Source organism: Arachis ipaensis, chromosome B5, assembly GCF_059453495.1.
Source record: "Arachis ipaensis isolate K30076 ecotype BB chromosome B5, ASM5945349v1, whole genome shotgun sequence".
NCBI lineage: Eukaryota > Viridiplantae > Streptophyta > Magnoliopsida > Fabales > Fabaceae > Arachis > Arachis ipaensis.
In genome coordinates this window covers 138,439,977-138,456,808 of record NC_142440.1, presented here as the reverse complement: position 1 = coordinate 138,456,808, position 16,832 = coordinate 138,439,977, and the positions used below count along the sequence as shown (strand labels likewise).

Below are 16,832 nucleotides of genomic sequence, written 5' to 3'. Positions count from 1 at the left end.
CATTAGTGGCAGAGCCTTCTTCAACCGCAGTCAAGCCCTCAACAAAAGAGTTAAGAGGATAATAAAGGTTGATGAAAAGGAGAAAGCCTTTCCAGCAAAGGCTACTGCGCGATTTCCCAATCGCTACTATGAGCAGATGTTCCCTATCCTGGCAGAAAGAAACTATAACAATGAATACCTTCTTATCCTCCCGTCCAACATTGCTACCTTTGTTGAGCCGCAAATTGAACGAAGACAATGGGGTTTCCTACGGAGACAGCCAAGGCAGGTCAATCTTTCTTGGGTAGTTGAGTTCTACTCTAACTTCTACATGCCATCCCTGCCGTCTGTTTATGTCCGGCAGAAGCAAGTCCCCATCACAGAAGAGGCCATTCAGCAAGCTCTGAGTCTTCCCCATATTCCAGAAGGAATGGACGCCTTCCAAGAAGCCTCACTTAAGCGCCAGAGGTACCAATTTAACTGGGACTCCATTCTCGGAGTTATCGCATTACTTGGCAGCCGTTGGATCTACAGATACCACCGTACCCGCCCTAAAAGAATCTTGGCTTCAGCACTTACCTTGGAGGCTCGCGTATGGGCACAGATTATGTCCCATTACGTCTTTCCGAGCACTCATGAGTCCTCCTTCACCGCGGACATGGCCGTTCTACTATGATGCATCCTTACAGACCAACCTCTGAATCTCTCAAGACATATCCGGAATGCTATGGGACACGTACAAATTGCGGGCAACTTACCTTTCCCCGCCCTGGTCTTAGATCTTGTCTCAGCAGCCGGAGTCTCCTACAGAGCTGGGGACACCAAAGCCGTGCTTCCACGGGATGATCAGTATGTCCCTAACGGGAAATACCTCAGACTTCCAGCAGCCACTACAAGTCTTCCTACTGCTCTAGTTGAAGATAATCCTTCTTCAACACCACAAGCACCTACAACTGATGAATTGCTCCAGCAGATAATCGAAAGGTTGGATTGGCAAGAACACAAAGCTAAGTTGAGAGAGCGTCGTAACGAGCGCCGATTCAAACACCTCAAGGAGCTACTTAAGGGACACTTCAGGGACTCGGATACCCCAGACTCCACTTCTTTTACCAGCACAGGGAGCCATGACGGTCCCGATTGTGGAGATACTGCTACCAGCCCACCCCTGTTCCTGACGGATGGCACCGAGGACGGTGCAAAGCCTTAAGTGTGGGGAGGTCGGTCAGTACCTGACTTCCGGAGATAATTTCTTTTCCCTAGCACCAATAATTAGGATACTTTAGTTAGATTTTCTTTCTTTTATAGAATAGAATAAATTGCATAGGTTAGGATAGTTACATGCATGTTCTACTTGATTGAAAAGACAATAAGTTTCTTTTAAGACTCTATCTTTGGAACAAAATTTCACTAATTTTTCAAAATTTTTATGATAAATTTGCTTGAGTTGTATTTGGAACATGATATTTGAGCTAAAGAACACACAACCTGTGAAAGATTTGAGCCTTTATGTATGGTTACACTACTTAACCATAATTATTTCATTCTTGTGTGTTTACTTCTTTATGATTGTGATCTATATTTTATTTTATCTTATATGTCCAACATTTATTATATTTGCATGCCTGCACATGATTGAGGCCATTATTTGTTTAAACTCACTTATCCAAATTAAGCCTACCCTTTTCAATTACCTTTGTTAACCACTTTGAGCCTTTAAATCCCATTTGTTCTATATTTTACCACCTTACTAACCTTAAGCTGAAAAACAATTGTATATCCCAAATTGAATCTTTGGTTAACTTAAGATAGAATTGTGTGTGCTAGTTAAGTATGGGAAATTGTGGGAACAAAAGTTGTTAAGGGAATGTGTCATGAGAATTTAATGGGAATTTGGATACCTACTCATGTGAAACTATAAGAATTAAAAATCTATGTGCATTGATAAGCTATATTTATTTTAATGTAAAAAAAATAATAATAATATATTTATATAAATAAATAAAGGGGACAAAAATTACCCCAATGTTAAATTCAGAATTCAAAGATCAATGCACATATGATAGAATCAAATATAAAGTTGATACATGAGTATGAATAGAAAAAGGGAATTCTGGGTAGCTAGGTATGAACTTTAAGATTACACTAAAAATATATAGGTTGGGTTGAAGCTTGGGTTAATTAAAGATTCAATTTATTAGCTCACTTAACCATATGTACACCCTACCTGTACCTTAGCCCCATTACAACCTTGAAAAGACCTCATGATGTTTGCATTGGTATATTAACTATTGTTGATTGGTTAGGAGAAGAACAAAAGTTAGAAAGCATGATTAAAGAAGGATAGAGTGATTACCCTATACACTAGAGATTAGAGCGTACATACATTATCAGTGAGGGTTCAATACTTGAATTTTCATGTTCCCTGCTTTCATGAGCTATCTTCTTGCACCTTTATCTGTTTTATTGTATAATGATAGAATTAGTGGAATTTGATTTGTAATTGTTTTGAAGAGCTTATTTACTTTTGATCAAGTGGGCAAGAATCATATAGTTGCATTTATATATATATATATATATATATATATATATATATATATATATATATATATATATATATAGGCTTGCATTGCATTTCATGAGTTTCTACATGTTCATACTTATTTCCTTATCTCCTTCAATTAAGCATGAGGACATGCTAATGTTTAAGTGTGGGGAGGTTGATAAACCACTATTTTATGGTTTATATTGTGTTTAATTGTGTGGTTTTATCATGATCCTTACCCACTTATTCATTAAATTAGCATGAAATTATAATCCCTTCCTGAATTTATAACATGTTTGAAAACTGCTTCCTAGAAACTTTAATTATGTATTTTTAATTCTCCTTTATTCCATTCGATGCCGTGATCTGTGTGTTGAGTGTTTCAAACTTTATAGGGCATGAATGAGTTGGAGATTGGAAAGGAAGCTAGCAAAAATGGAAGGAACACAAGAATTTGAGGAGATAACCAGCGAGAAGTGACGCGGTCGCATGGCTCACGCGACCGCGCGAAGGAGAGCAAATCGCAGTGACGCGACCGCATGGCTCACGTGGCCGCGCGGATTGGAAAAGCTCAGGCGACGCGGTAGCGTGGACGACGCGAACGCGTGGCAAGGAAAAGCGCGAATGACGCGTCCGCATGGATGACGCGATCGCGTGACATGTGCGATCTGCATAATCTGCAGACTTCGCTGGGGGCAATTTTGGACCTTATTTCGACCCAGTTTTTGGCCCGGAACAGCAGACTAGAGCCAGAGAATATGCAGAAACAAAAGAGAACATTCATTCTACACAGTTTACAGTTTTAGATATAGTTTTTTTCTCCTCTAGGTTTTTCTCTCTAGGTTTTAGAATTTTAATTTTGGGAATTGATCTTAGCATTGGAACATTGAGAAGAGTTATTTTTCCTCATCAAGACCTCGTCATTCTAGTTCGTTCTCTTAACTTGGTTTTATTCTTCCGTGTTCTTTGCTTTGTTCAATTTTGTCATTTGAATACTTTCATGATTATCTAATACAATGACTATTTCTTCCATTTTTATTTAATTTCCATTCCAATAAGCATGTCTTCTTTTAATTCCCTTTCATGTGTTATGGGTTTATTATTTACAATGAGCGAGTAGTTCCCTCACTTGATGGGGAGTTGATTGAAATGAACTCTTGAGTTGGAAGGATTGAAAGAAAATTTGTAATTGGGTTAACTATGGGATTGTTATCTAATCACTAACACCAATCCCTTTGAACTAAGTGGGTTGCAACTCGTGAACAGATCTAGCATTCCAACTTGTTTGATTTTCCTTTACCTAGTAAAGGATAACTAAACAGAACAACCATTAATTATAAATTAATCTTGAAATCATCCCATCAATAATAGAGATTCCAACTAATCAACTCCCAGTCAAGGCTTTTATTCATATTATTTAAATTTCCTCTTTTTAATTTTCCCTCTGCTTAACTCAACTTCTTGGAACATCTGATTAATAAAATAGCACACTTTTCTGCAACTCGTTGGGAGACGACCTGGGACTCCAAATCCCAGTAATTTTTAATTTAAACTCTCTGTGACATATTTCTAAATTGATAGGCAGATTTTTGGTGAGTTAAGAACTATACTTGCAACGTAACTATTTTAATAATTTTTAATTCACCAACTTCTGTGCCACATCACATACCGCTAGATAATATTACCGAAAAATTTGAAATTTATAGTGTGTTGCAGGATTTTGCTCTTCTGCCATTAATTACATACTGGAAAAGAAGGTAAAAATTAGGCAGAAAAGATGGTAGGCTTAGATATACGGCCCACGGTGGGCGCCAAATGTTCCTGTGTGAGTGACAGTTTCCGAGGAATATCTTGTTTTTCTATGCTCGGACTCGCTTTTTCTTTGACAAGATAAGTCAGTCTTCTCCAAGAATGGCGGCAGTGGACACCTGCAACGGCACTCCAACGCTCAAGTTAGTAAGAGTAGAAGATAAATACGAAGTTATTCAGAATGAATAACGTACCTGTGACCTAATGAGTCACTTGTATTTATAAAGTTGTTGTGTTTGGGGCAGTTATAAATATTTCCAAAACTGCTTTTGTGGAGCTTTAGCTAATTATCTCGTAACTGTGTTTTAATGACCTTGTTTAGAGAGATTTACAGAGAGATTCCTGCGCCGATTTGGGTTGGAACGTAGTTGTTTGATTTTACAGGATAAGTCCATTAGGAGAGCAAAACACGTACTCCACGTACTCCCGATGTAGCACGTGTTTAAGCAGATTCTGATTTATAGTTTTACTTGAGCCGAGTTATAGCCAACGGATCATAGCCCCCAAGCTTGATGTAACACCCTACCACACAAAGTCTTATGATTAAGTCATAAAGCTGAGGTGGCAAGGTATTATGACCTCTAAAATTAAAAAAATATAAATATATAATAATAGTTGAAAGAAATTTTAACTAGAAGCCTGTGAAGAAAACATAAGCAAGGTATTAAACAGAAAATTGTATCACTCGCGTAAGAGATAAATATGAGAGAAGAATTCCAAAGGTACATATAGCAAAGCTTTTGACTCAGCTCGCGAAGCTAGAACTGGCCAAAGAGTAACCCCAAATATATGACAAAACACCTATTTCTCCAAGTCAACCTCTAGGAGGGACAAAATACAAGGGTGGAGAATCTATATACATATATACAAAGCATAAAACAAAATACAGTAATCCCAGGATAACCAACTTCGCTTGCAGAGGAAACTCCAGACGCTCACCGAGGTGCATCTCGACCTGCATCTGAAAAATAACAATATTGTATGGGATGAGAACTGGGGTTCTCAGTATGGTTAAGGTGCCCACATATATAATAAATAAGGCCCCGAGAAAGCCAAAGCAATCCTAGAACGCCGACACTCAGATTATAAAACTTAAAAATTAAAACTGAAACCATAAATAAGGGTGGTTTTCTAGGATTCTTAAACTTAACCAAATACTATCCAAAACCCTCAATTCTAGACCTAAAAGATGTTAATTTAAATTTAAAAGTTACAAGAATAAGATAAAATAAACTAAGGAGTGCTAAAATCCATTTAGGGCCCACTTGGTGAGTGTTTGGGCTGATGCCTGGCGTCCAACTTAGGTTCTGGGCATTCAACTTGGAGAGAGGGGTGAATTTGCTGGCTTCTGGTCCCTGGCTGGCGTTGAACGCTAGTTTTGGGCGTTCAACTTGGGAGGTCAGTCCTTCTTGGGCGTTGAACTTCAGATGTGGACGTTCAATGCCCATTTTGGGCTGTGTTTCTGGAAGAGAAGTATAGACTATTATGTATTTCTGAAAAGCTCTAAAAGTTAGCTTTCTAACGCCGTTGAGACTGTGTCAATTGGACTTTTGTAGCTCAAGATATGCTCGTTGGAATGCACAAAGGTCAGGATTGACAGCATCTGCTATCCTTTCTTCGCCTCTGAATAAGATTTTGCCAAATTTGCCCAAAAATCACTTAAAATTAAAGAAAAATCATAAAAACTCAAAGTAGAATCCAAAATATGAATTTTACACTAAAAAATACTAAAACTTAATAAAATATAAATAAAATATAAATAAAATGCTAAGAAAATGTAATGAAAAAGTGTATAAGATATCCACTTATCAACCTCCCGATCTCGAGCCAAAACTCATGGACCTCCCCAATCCTTCAATACCTCATGAAAGGAACATTACCCGAGGATCCCAAGGAAGCCAAGTGCCTGAAACGTGATGTCGTGAACTACACCACAATAGTGGGACAACTTTACAAACACGGACTCTCACAACCACTCCTGAAGTGCATAGAACCTGGCGACACGGACTTCATACTTCGTGAAATCCACGAAGGATGTTGTGGCTACCATGTAGGAGAAAAAACCCTGGCCCAACAAGTTAATCGAGTAGGCTACTTCTGGCCTTCCATCATAAGGGACTCCCTCCAACTAGTCAAAAGTTGCAATACATGCCAAATCCACTCTGACTTCCACTAAGCCGCCCCACATCAGCTCCTATAACGGCGGATCGACCCTTCGAAACTTGGGGAATTGACCTCGTTGGCCCCTTCCCCATGGCCACCCAATACAGAAGTTCTTCTAGAGACACGTTGTAACCCGATTCAGGATTCCCAAGGTTTTAATCTTAAAGAAATAAGGATTGATGGTTTAGAGGTTATAATAAACTCTCGTTGTAAGTATAGTTACTAAACCAAGCAATCAACCTTTCTTACAAACGTTTTGGTTGTCACAAGTAACAAACCCCTTTAAAATTGATAACCGAGTATTTAAACCTCGGGTCGTCTTCTCAAAGAACTACAAGGAAGTATGTTCTTATTATTGGCTATAAAGGTTGTAATCGGAGTTTAGAAGGTGAGAAGCAAGTGATTTAAATGACAGGTGAGGTAGATGGCAATTAAAGTAAATGAATACTCTAAGGTAAACTTCTGGCAAGATAAGAGAAATTGGAAGTCCAACTTAGTTATCTCTCTCAACAATAATGAAAGTTGAATCTAAATCCCACTTAGTTAACCTTTACTAAAGTAAAGGAAAGTCAAGGGACTAATTAGTTTGACCTTCGAATCCTATTTATTTCCTAAGAAAAAGTTGGGATTATTGAAGTTCAGTTCAATTAGCAAGATAACAATTATGAATTATGCTGAGTTTAATAATGTTGAGTTACTGATTTCTTAACCAAGACCAAAAGGGAAAAAGTAAAATTGTTGGAATAAAAATGTCCTTAAATGGAAAGCAATGGTAACACAAATTAAGGAGAAAGCAATCAATAACTGAAATACCTCAAATAATCATTAATTCAAATCATAACATGGAAAGGTTTCATAAGTCAAGTTGGCAACATTTATAGGTACAACTAAAAGCATTAAAGTAAATATTAAACCTGGATCGAGAGTCACTCTTACAAACTAAGAGAAGTCCTAACTCCTAATCCTAATCCTAAGAGAGAGAGAGGAGAGAACCTCTCTCAAACTAAATCTAAATCATGGAAAGTGAAAATTGGCGAGCCCTCTCTGAATGGATGCGTTTCCCCACTTTGTAACCTCTGGTCTATGCCTTCTGGACTTGGATTTGGGCCAAAAAGGGCTTCAGAATTCGCTATGAGCGTTTTCTGCAATTTCTGGTGCGTGGCCTCTGTCACGCGTCCGCGTGGGTCACGCGGTCGCGTCATTCGGAGCATTTCTTTGCCACGCGGTCGCGTCAGTCATGCGACCGCATCATGTGCATTCTGCTTAAGGCGCGCGGTCGCGTCAGTCATGCGGGCGCGTCGCTGCTGAGTCGCGCTTGGCGTGCGATCGCTTTGTTCATGCGATCGCGTGGATGCCAGTTTCTTCAGAAGCTCCGTTTTGTGCTTTCCTTCCATTTTTGTATGTTTCCTTTCCATCCTTTAAGTCATTCCTACCTTAGAAGATCTGAAACTATTCAAAACACTAATCACAGCATCGAATGGAAATAAAGGTAATTAAAATAATTAATATTAAAGCATAAGAAACATGTTTTTCACATACATCACATAATAAGGAAGGGAAAGTAAAACCTTGCAATTAATATGAATAAGTGGGTAAAGGATTGAATAAATCACTCAAATTAAGCACAAAATATATCATAAAATATGGGTTTATCAAATCTCAAACAACGAAACCCAATTTATGGACAAGCGATTCAGAGAATTCCTAGAAGGACTCCACATCTCTCACCGGTTTAATTCAATTGAGCACCCACAGACAAACGGGCAAGTCGAATTGGCCAACAAAATAATAGTAAAAGGCCTAAAAAAGCGGCTCGACGAAGACAAAGGACTCTGCGCCGATGAGCTCGAATCGATCCTCTAGTCATACTGAACCTCACCCCAAACCGCAACCGGAGAAATCCCTTTTCGGCTAATGTACGACGTAGAGGCTGTCATCCTGGTGGAGGTTAGGGACCCCAGCCCACGAAGAACCATCTGAGAAAACGACAAAGAAGTAGAATGTGACCTCACAAGCGAGGTCAAAAGCATAGCCCACCAATGCGAGCTAGCTCTAAATCAAAGAAAAAGTCTAAGGTACAATTGCGGCCTGGTCCAATGGGACTTCAAACCTGATGACTTCGTCTTACGACGGAATAACATCAGTCCCCCATTCCCGGAAAACAAAAACTCACTCCCAACTGGGCGGGCCCATATCGGATAAAAATGCTGATCGGAAAAGGGGCCTGCAAGCTCGAACGACTTGACGGAACTGAAATATCGAGAACCTGGAATGCCGTAAATCTATGGTGCTACTACACCTAGGAACATCATCTCAAGCCGGGAAACAATGTATTTAAATTTCCTTTGTTTTTCCTTTTATTTTTTCTATTTGCCCCTTTTTACATTTATCATCATCGGGTACTCTTTTCTACCTACTTCGGGAGGTTTTAACGAGGCCCAACATCTTAATAAAAAATTTATTTATCTTTGTTTCATAAATACTGCCTTAACGATGGCACAAACTACACACGACTATCCCGGGAACCAATCACCTCCGAGGCCAAACAAATACAGAAATCCACAAAAATACTAAACTAAAGATGACCCACCAAGGGTCCATTACAAACGGTCCATTAAAAAGACCCCAAGTCATAAAAACGGCTTAAAACGGCCTAAACGGCCCCATCAAAACAAACAAAGTCACAAAACAGCTTAAAGTACACGGCCTAGATGACCCTGTCACAAAATAAGCAAATTCACGGCCCAGATAGCCCCATCACAAAAATAACAAGTCATATAAGCAGCTTTAAGAAAAAACGGCCGAAACGGCCCATCGCAAGAAAAATAACAAGTCATAGAAACGGCTCCAAATAAAACGGCCTAAACAGTTCCATCATAATAAAAATCCAAAATAAACTAAAACGGTAGGAAACAAACAAAGTCGTAAAACACAAGTGTTACGCCAAAATGGCCTACCAAACTTAAGAAAAATTACATAGGAGAAACTACTCCAAATCGACGATTTGGCCATCCTTAACGATCTTGAACACTCTCATCATAGACACGTCTACGCCCAGGGTAAGAACCAAATCCTGGGCCTTCATCGTCTCCTCGGTCGCGGAAATCGCACCCTTCACACCTGCCAGCAGCTCCCCTTCTCCTTCAAAACTGCTACCTCAACCTGCAAAGCCTCCGCCTCGACAAGCAAAACAGCAGCCTGGGATTTAGAATCAGAAGCTCGCTTCCTCTCACCCCCAGGTGAGACAGAAGCATAGTCTCTACCTCAGAAAGACAGAGCAACTCGGCCCCAGCATCTTCGGCATCCTTGACAGCCTTCAGAGTGCTGTCCCCGATGCCTCCAACTTTTTCTTCAGTTTGCCAATATTAGCCTGAGACTGACGCAGCTTCCCGTCCAGCACACTCACTTGGGCCATTGCCGGCTCTGCCTTCTGAACTATCACAGCGGAACGGAGGAGGGCACGATTGATGAGCGGATAATTTATACGCTTTTTGGCATTATTTTTAGTATGTTTTTAGTAGAATCTAGTTACTTTTAGGGATGTTTTCATTAGTTTTTATGTTAAATTCACATTTCTGGACTTTACTATGAGTTTGTGTGTTTTTCTGTGATTTCAGGTATTTTCTGACTGAAATTGAGGGACTTGAGCAAAAATCAGATTCAAAGGTTGAAGAAGGACTGCTGATGCTGTTGGATTCTGACCTCCCTGCACTCAAAGTGGATTTTCTGGAGCTACAGAACTCGAAATGGTGAGCTTCCAATTGTGTTGGAAAGTAGACATCCAGGACTTTCCATAAATATATAATAGTCCATACTTTGCCCAAGTTTAGACGATGCAAACTGGCGTTCAACGCCAGCTCTCTGCCCAATTCTGGCGTCCAGCGCCAGAAACAAGTTGCAAAGTGGAGTTCAACGCCCAAACTAGCACCAAAACTGGCGTTCAACTTCAGGAATGACCTCTACACGTGTAACACTCAAGCTCAGCCCAAGCACACACCATGTGGGCCCCGGAAGTGGATTTATGCATCAATTACTTACTTCTGTAAACCCTAGTAGCTAGTTTATTATAATTAGGACCTTTTACTATTGTATTAGAGATCTTTGGATCATCTTTGGATCATCTTTGGATTATATTTTGATCTATTGATCACGCTTGGGGGCTGGCCATTCGGCCATGCTTACCCTCTCTTCACTTATGTATTTTCAAACGGTAGAGTTTCTACACTCCATAGATTAAGGTGTGGAGCTCTGCTGTTCCTCAAAGATTAATGCAAAGTACTACTATTTTCTATTCAATTCAACTTATTCCACTTCTAAGATATTCATTCGCACTTCAAACTGAATGTGATGAACGTGACAATCATCATCATTCCCTATGAACGCGTGCCTGACAACCACTCCCGTTCTACCTTCGATTGAATGAGTATCTCTTAGATTACTAATACAGGGGACCGAGTCCGAGATATTGGGATCTTCGTGGTATAAGCTAGATTGATGGCGGCATTCATGAGAATCTGGAAAGTCTAAACCTTGTCCGTGGTATTCCGAGTAGGATTCTGGGATTGAATGACTGTGACGAGCTTCAAACTCACGAGTGCTGGGCGTAGTGACAGACGCAAAAGGATAGTAAATCCTATTCCAGTATGATCGAGAACCTCCAAGATGATTAGCCATGCAATGACAGCGCATCAGACCATTTTCACAGAGAGGAATAGGATGCAACCAACGACAAAGGTGATGCCTCCAGACGATTAGCCGTGCTGTGACAGAGCATTTGGATCATTTTCCCGAGAGAGATCGAAAGTAGCCATTGGCACCGGTGACATCCTTACATAAAGCTAGCCATAGAAAGGAGTAAGATTGATTGGATGAAGATAGCAAGAAAGCAGAGGTTCAGAGGAACGAAAGCATCTCTACACGCTTATCTGAAATTCTAACCAATGAATTACATAAGTATTTCTTTCCTTATTTTATTTATTATTTTCGAAAACCCCATTACTATTTTATATCTGCCTGACTGAGATTTACAAGGTGACTATAGCTTGCTCCATACCAACAATCTCCGTGGGATTCGACCCTTACTCACGTAAGGTATTACTTGGACGACCCAGTGCACTTGCTGGTTAGTTGTGCGAAGTTGTGAACCATGGTATTGGCATCATGTTTTTGGCGCCATTGCCAGGAAAAGAAAGAGCAATGAATTTTACATAATCAAAGTGTAATCACAATTTCGTCCACCAAGTTTTTGGCGCCGTTGCCGGGGATTGTTCGAGTTTGGACAACTGACGGTTCATCTTGTTGCTCAGATTAGGTAATTTTATTTTTATTTTATTTTCAAAAAATTTTTCAAAAATCTTTCAAAAATTCCTCATCAATTTTCAAAAAAAAAAATAAAAATGTTTTCAAAAACATATTTTTCTTCAGAATTTTTAAGAATGAATTCTAGTGTTTCATGAAGCATGTTGAAGCCTGGCTGGCTGTAAGCTATGTCTAATTTTTTGGACTGGGGTTTCAACTTGCCATCACAAATGAAGAGATTCTCACACACTTAGTTGCTCTATACAAAAAAAAAAAACTATCAATACCTTCTAAAGCTTGGCTGGCTATTAAGCCATGCCTGACCCTTTGATTGGAGCTTTAGGCTAAAGAGCATAAGATTCCTGGAATTCATTTTAAAAATTTTGGAATCCTTATTTTTCTTTTTCAAATTAATTTTCGAAAAAAAAATAATACCAAAAAAAATCATAAAATCATAAAAATAAAAAATATTTCGTGTTTCTTGTTTGAGTCATGTGTCATGTTATAAGTTTGGTGTCAATTGCATGTGCATCTTGCATTTTTCGAAAATTTCATGCATTCATGGTGTTCTTCATGATCTTCAAGTTGTTCTTAGTAAGCCTTCTTGTTTGATCTTTGCATTTACATGTTTTGTGTCTTTTCTTGTTTTTCATATGCATTCTTGAATTCTTAGTGCCTAAGCCTTAAAGAATTCTAAGTTTGGTGTCTTGCATGTTTTCTTGGCATTAAAAATTTTTCAAAAATGTGTTCTTGATGTTCATCATGATCTTCATAGTGTTCTTGGTGTTCATCTTGACATTCATAGCATTCTTGCATGCATTCATTGTTTTGATCTAAAAATCTCATGCATTGCATCATTTTCATGTTTTTCTCTCTCATCATTCAAAATTCAAAAATAAAAAAAATATCTTTCCCTTTTTCTCTCATCAAATTTGAAAATTGAGTTGACTTTTTCAAAATTTTTTAAAAATCTAGTTGTTTTTATGAGTCAAATCAAATTTTCAATTTGAAAATCTTATCTTTTTCAAAATCTTTTTCAAAAATCAAATCTTTTTCAAATTTCTTAGTTATTTTCGAAAATTCTAAAAATATTTTTCAAAAATCTTTTTCTTATTTTATATCAAATTTTTGAAAATAACAATAACAATTAATGTTTTGATTCAAAAATTTCAAGTTTGTTACTTGCTTGTTAAGAAAGATTCAAACTTTAAGTTCTAGAATCATATTTTGTGATTTCTTGTGAATCAAGTCATTAATTGTGATTTTAAAAAAAAAATCAAATTTTTTTCAATACCAATTTCAATCATATCTTTTCAGAAATATCTTCTTATCTTATCTTTTCCAAAAAAAATTGATTTCAAAATATCTTCTCTAACTTCTTATCTTCTTATCTTTTCAAAATTGATTTTCAAATTTGTTTCAACTAACTAACTAACTTTTTGTTTGTTTCTTATCTTTTTCAAAACTACCTAACTAACTCCCTCTCTCTCTAATTTTCGAAAATATCTCCCTCTTTTTCAAAAATTTCTTTTTAATTAACTAATTATTTCAATTTTTAAAATCTTAATTTTTGAAAATTACTAACATTTTTCAAAAACTATTTTCGAAAATTACTAACTCTTTTTCAAAAATTATTTTCGAAAATCCTCTCCCTCTCTCATCTTATTCTATTTATTTATTCATCTACTAACATCTCTTCCTTACATCACTCACCAAATTCGAACCCCCTCTTCTATCTGTGTTCGAATTTTTTTCTTCTTCTCTTCTTCTACTAACAATAAGGAACCTCTTTACTGTGACATAGATGATTCCTCTTCTTTTCTTTTTTCCCTTCTCTTTCTTATGAGCAGGGACAAAGAAAAAGGCATTCTTGTTGAAGCTGATCCAGAACCTGAAAGGACTCTGAAGAGAAAACTAAGAGAAGCTAAATTACAACAATCCAGAGATAACCTTATTGAAAATTTCGAACAAGTAAAGGAGATGGCAGCCGAACCCAACAACAATAATGCAAGGAGAATGCTTGGTGACTTTACTGCACCTAATTCCAATTTACATGGAAGAAGCATCTCCATTCCTACCATTGGAGCAAACAATTTTGAGCTGAAACCTCAGCTAGTTTCTCTGATGCAGCAGAACTGCAAGTTTCATGGACTTCCATCTGAAGATCCTTTTCAGTTCTTAACTGAATTCTTGCAGATCTGTGATACTGTTAAGACTAATAGAGTAGATCCTGAAGTCTACAGGCTCATGCTTTTCCCTTTTGCTGTAAGAGACAGAGCTAGAGTGTGGTTGGACTCCCAACCCAAAGACAGCCTGAACTCTTGGGATAAGCTGGTCACGACTTTCTTAGTCAAGTTCTTTCCTCCTCAAAAGCTGAGCAAGCTTAGAGCGGATGTTCAAACCTTCAGACAGAAAGAAGGTGAATCCCTCTATGAAGCTTGGGAAAGATACAAGCAGCTGACCAAAAAGTGTCCTTCTGACATGCTTTCAGAATGGACCATTCTGGATATATTTTATGATGGTTTATCTGAGTTATCAAAGATGTCATTGGATACTTCTGCAGGTGGATCTATTCACCTAAAGAAAATACCTGCAGAAGCTCAAGAACTCATTGACATGGTTGCTAATAACCAGTTTCATGTACACTTCTGAGAGGAATCCTGTAAGTACTGGGACGCCTATGAAGAAGGGAGTTCTTGAAATTGATACTCTGAATGCTATATTGGCTCAGAATAAAATATTGACTCAGTAAGTCAATATGATTTCTCAGAGTCTGAATGGAATGCAAGCTGTATCCAACAATACTCAAGAGGCATCTTCTGAAGAAGAAGCTTATGATCCTGAGAACCCTGCAATAGCAGAGGTAAATTATATGGGTGAACCTTATGGAAACACCTATAATCCATCATGGAGAAATCATCCAAATTTCTCATGGAAGGATCAAAAGCCTCAACAAGGCTTTAATAATGGTGGAAGAAACAGGTTTAGCAATAGCAAGCCTTTTCCATCATCCACTCAGCAACAGACAGAGAATTCTGAGCAGAATCCATCTAGCTTAGCAAACTTAGTCTCTGATCTATCCAAGGCCACTGTAAGTTTCATGAATGAAACAAGGTCTTCCATTAGAAATTTGGAAGCACAAGTGGGCCAGCTGAGTAAAAGGATCACTGAAATCCCTCATAGTACTCTCCCAAGCAATACAGAAGAGAATCCAAAAGGACAGTGCAAGGCCATTGACATAAGCACCATGACTGAACCTGTAAGGGAAGGAGAGGACGTGAATCCCAAGGAGGAAGACCTCCTGGGACGTCCCGTGATCAATAAGGAGTTTCCCTCTGAGGAACCAAAGGAATCTGAGACTCAGCTAGAGACCATAGAGATTCCATTGAACCTCCTTATGCCATTCATGAGCTTTGATGAGTATTCCTCTTCTGAAGAGAATGAGGATGTTACTGAAGAGCAAACTGCCAAGTTTCTTGGTGCAATCATGAAGCTGAATGCCAAATTATTTGGTATTGAAACTTGGGAAGATGAACCTCCATTGTTCACCAATGAACTAAGGGATCTGGATCAACTGACATTGCCTCAGAAGAGACAGGATCCTGGAAAGTTCATAATACCTTGTACCATAGGCACCATGATCTTTAAGGCTCTGTGTGACCTTGGTTCAGGAATAAACCTCATGCCCCTCTCTGTAATAGAGAAACTGGGAATCTATGGGGTGCAAGCTACTAAAATCTCATTAGAGATGGCAGACAATTCAAGAAAACAGGCTTATGGACAAGTAGAGGACGTGTTAGTAAAGGTTGAAGGCCTTTACATCCCTGCTGATTTCATAGTCCTGGATACTGGAAAGGAAGAGGATGAATCCATCATCCTAGGAAGACCTTTCCTGGCCACAACAAGAGCTGTGATTGATGTGGACAGAGAAGAATTGATCCTTCAATTAAATAAGGACAACCTTGTGTTTACAACTCAAGGATCTCTCTCTGCATCCATGGAGAGGAAGCAGAAAAAGCTTCTCTCAAAGCAGAGTCAAACAAAGCCCCCACAGTCAAACTCTAAGTTTGGTGTTGGGAGGCCACAACCAAACTCTAAGTTTGGTGTTGAACTCCCATATCCAAACTCTAAGTTTGGTGTTGGAGAGTCTCAACAATGCTCTGAACATCTGTGAGGCTCCATGAGAGCCCACTGTCAAGCTATTGACATTAAAGAAGCGCTTGTTGGGAGGCAACCCAATTTTTATTTATCTAACTATATTTTTCTTAGTTATATGTCTTTATAGGTTCATGATCATATGGAGTCACAAAATAAATATAAAAATTGAAAACGGAATCAAAAATAGCAGAAGAAAAATCACACCCTGGAGGAAGCACCTGTCTGGCGTTCAACGCCAGAACAGAGCATGGTTCTGGCGCTGAACGCCCAAAATGGGCAGTATCTGGGCGCTGAACGCCCAAAATGGGCAGCATCTGAGCGCTGAACGCCAGAATTACACCCTGGAGAAGAGCTGGCACTGAACGCCCAGAACAAGCATGGTTCTGGCGTTCAACGCCAGAAATGGGCAACAAATGGGTGTTGAACGCCCAAAATGGGCACCAACCTGGCGCTGAACGCCCAGAATTGTGTGCAAGGGCATTTTACATGCCTAATTTGGTGCAAGGTTGAAAATCCTTGAACACCTCAGGATCTGTGGACCCCACAGGATCACCTCAGGATCTGTGGATCGCACAGGATTCCTACCTACCTACCTCCACTCACTTCTTCTCACCCCTCTTTAACAAAATCCCATAAACACTCTTCCCCAAAACCCTTCACCAATCACCTCAATCTCTCTTCCCCATCACCTACCACCACTCACATCCATCCACTCTTCCCCATACACCTACCTCATAAACTCCACCTACCTTCAAAAATTCAAAATCAATTTCCCACCCAACCCACCCTAAATGGCCGAACCTAACCCCCTCTCCCCCCACTATATATAACCCTCCATTCTTCATCATTTTCACACAACACAACCCTCTCTTCTCTTCTTGGC

At 39.0% G+C, this 16,832-nt stretch overlaps 1 non-coding gene across 1 annotated transcript; it reads right to left on the bottom strand.

Annotated features, from left to right (window-relative positions):
* Positions 1-14,170: 14,170 nt before the first annotated feature.
* Positions 14,171-14,278, bottom strand: LOC148565925 (small nucleolar RNA R71). Its single transcript, XR_015885177.1, has one exon. It is a non-coding gene; the product is annotated as a small nucleolar RNA R71 (small nucleolar RNA).
* Positions 14,279-16,832: the final 2,554 nt, after the last annotated feature.